Source organism: Pteropus alecto, unplaced genomic scaffold (genome assembly GCF_000325575.1).
Source record: "Pteropus alecto unplaced genomic scaffold, ASM32557v1 scaffold117, whole genome shotgun sequence".
NCBI classification, from domain to species: domain Eukaryota; kingdom Metazoa; phylum Chordata; class Mammalia; order Chiroptera; family Pteropodidae; genus Pteropus; species Pteropus alecto.
The window spans coordinates 66,274-69,690 of NW_006440642.1; the positions used below are offsets into that span (position 1 = coordinate 66,274).

Below are 3,417 nucleotides of genomic sequence, written 5' to 3' on the forward strand. Positions count from 1 at the left end.
CTTTTCCACATAAATGACATGTGTTGGATTATGCTGCAGACTTTCCTAAAATTTCTCAAAGGTTCAAAACTCCCCAACAATCAGTATCTGGCCTCAGTGTGCCTAAAACTCTTGCTTAGCAGTCCCAAGCCTGGCACTGGCAGCAACCAGCCTCATTCCACAGATTAGCCTCTCCCAGAAATTTTCAAGCCCAGCACAAGTGGCAACCATCTACAGATGACTTTATAGCTCATAAAAAATGACCTCAAGCAGGGCACAAGCAACAGCTTAACTTTGCCTGCACCAGAACCCCTTCCAAGAGTCCCCAGAACCAATACACCCAGTAGCCATCTTCAGACCATACCAGAACACCACCCAGCTACCACCAGAAACAACACACCCAAAGGGAAGACTCAGCAGGCACCAGAGCCCTGTTAAAGGGAATCCTGCTTTGTTGGGTCAGCCTCTGCACAACAGCTCTTCCACTATAGTCACAGTCAGTCTTCAAAAACAATCAGCATGAGGCTCAGTTCCTCCCACTGACATGCCAATAGCAATGAAGACTCAAACTAGAACAAGGAGGGCACATACAACCCACACAAAGGACACACCTGGAACATCAGGCTCAGGTGACCAGGAACATTGCACCACTGGGCCCCACAGGACACTTACTACATAAAGTTATTCTGTTAAGACCAAGAGGCATTGCAGTTCTGCCTAATAAATAGAAAAAAAAAACACACACACACACAAAAAGGCAGCCAATATGGGAGATAAAGAAACATGTTCCAAATGAAAGGGGTTTTTAGGGAGTCTTATCTAAAAAGTGTACAGGAGAAGGTCCTGGGAGGTGAGGGAGATTATTGATCACAAGAGCTGCTGGAGATGTTATATAAGGAACTTACATTTACTTGTGACTCTGCAGGCTGTTATCAAGTGAATGCACTTACATGAAGAGGTTAGTGTCAGCTCAAGGTCCTCTGAGGACTCTTGGCCAAATAAAATGGATGTTGAAAAAGCAATCCCATAAAGTAGCTAACTCTTGAAAGGAAAAAAAAAACTTTATATTTCTTCTACTCTTCTTCAGCTTCTTTTTTACCAAATCTCTTTTTAGCATGATGGTAGCAAGTTCTTAAAGGCCATGTAAATAGTGTAGGCTTAGAGGAGAATTAACAAGAACATAAGATTAAATATTTATTCAGGAGGGGTCCACATATGTTTGGACATCAAACAGGAGTTATGATTTGCAGATAGAAGTTTTGAATAAAAAATATATATATAGTAATACACAGAGTAACTTCACCTGGACTCTTTCTCTGTGCATATACCTCCCTAATTATACTATTTTAGAGTTATATATACCATTTTTTCATATTAACCAGAAAAAAGTTATGAATTAACAAACAAGAAATGAATAAATTAGTAAAGTAGGGTTGGAAATGCACAAAGACCTGTGATGTGTAAAAAAGGCTTACTTCACAAAAGATTGTCATAGTTGTATTTACTATGAGCAAAATCCCATGCAAAATTCTTGTTCGCTATGATGTTTGAAAAACATCTAAGTTTTAAAAGGACAGATGTATAGTTTTAGAGTTAAATTGGTCTTGTATGAAACCTCTAATTGCAATGGCAGTCATAGTCCTCATGAGCAAGTTAATGCATTAAGAAATGGTATTGAATTTTGTATCTAACGTAATTAGTTTTTGCTAGGAATGAGAATCTTGTTCTGGAGATGCATTTGCTGTGCTGATGGGTAGAATTTATAGTGCTATATTAATATATGTAAAGCTGTTTTAATGCTTATATTTATATCTTTCCAGTGATGAAACTGGAGAGGAGGTGACTATTGCTTTCTAAAATGTAAGTATTTGAGACTGATATTATATTTATATAAGCATTATTTAGTCTCTGCCAGTTGGAAATAAGGGTTTTTCCAGCTTCAAAGTATTTATCCAGTTAGATCTAGTCCAAGTATTCTGAAAAGATATCTGTTACCCCAAATCTTCCAATAATAATTCAAATAATAATTCTATTAAAATCTTTTCTTTTTTTCCTATTAGAACAATAGAGAATGATTTTTCCTAGAATCAGCATCAACAATAGAGATTGGATCAAGAATGTGGAGGTTCAAGATCTGGTCATCTCTTTATTTTCTATTCATTCTCAAATATATTCACAACCATACCCATGTGCAGCTACTACCAGTTCTAATCATCAGACATTCTTAACTCTTCATTTTGAAGACTCCTCAATTCTGTCTCAGTCTGCTGCATATACAAAGATGTTAGCATAAATCAAGAAGTTTCTCTGTTTCCCGTGGAGCCAAATTCCTAAAAATTTTAATAAAGGTCAGAGATGACATTTGAGATGCCAACTTTAAGGATAAAAATATTGCCTAGCCTGGGTTTGAATTGTTTAGTACAAAGTCAAATCAAAAACTTTAAGAGATGTTAGAGAGAAAAATGTTTTACAGAGAGTTATACAGATATCGATGAAGTATTTAAACAAGAACACTAAAAAGTGGAGATAAAGGGGCAGAGTTTGTTCCCTAGTAGACACTGACCAGGATGATATTATTTCTTTGGTCTATTCACCACTGCTTATAAAGTGATTGAGTCTACAGCCATGCCATCCTGAATGTGCCTGATCTCGTCTGATCTCGGAAGCCAAGCAAGGTCAGGCCTGATTAGTACTTGGATGGGAGACCACCTAGGAATACCAGGTGCTGTAGGTGTTAATAAATAAATAGATAGATAAATAAATAGATAGATAGATAGATAGATAGATAGATAGATAGATAGATAGATAGATAGATAAATAGATAGATAGATAAATAAATAAATAAAGTGATTGAGATGAGGATGTTGGCTTCAGAAAATTTGGGGAATAGAGTCATATGTGTGCATCTATTGGCTATTTGGAAGGAAGTATAAATATGTTATTTACTAATTTTTTTTAGTCTGTCTTCACTCTAACATTGTTTCTACATAATTCGTTGCCATGGGAGAACAGAAAAAGCAATAGCAAAAATTGTATGATAAACAAACATACAAAACAAGGAAGTTTCCCTTTGCTTCAGTAGAGTTTCTGTGCCTAAAAGGGACAAGGAAGTTGTGAATGCCATTAATAGTTCTCTCATCTCAGCAGCAGAGTTATAAATCCATTGTTTAGTTTTTTTTTTTTTATTATAATACCTTGGTATTTGCTTATTTGAAGAAAAATTATTATATTACCATTTATCTAATTTATAATTAATAACTACAATTGTATCACTTATTAACCTTTGAAAGGTAGGTATTATTAGTTTTATTTATGATGAAATTGAAATTTTAGTTCTGAAACCTACAGAAACTTGCCCAGAGCCAGTTGGATCTAAGTCTTTCCATGAGACCACAAATGCTCTCTTCAAGATTCTTCCAACAGTAGAGTTCCTTTCAC

General features: G+C 35.6%; 1 pseudogene; it reads left to right on the forward strand.

The window, feature by feature from the left end:
• Positions 1 to 2,594: 2,594 nt before the first annotated feature.
• LOC112484541 lies at positions 2,595 to 2,713 on the forward strand (annotated as a pseudogene).
• The last annotated feature ends 704 nt before the right edge of the window (positions 2,714 to 3,417 follow it).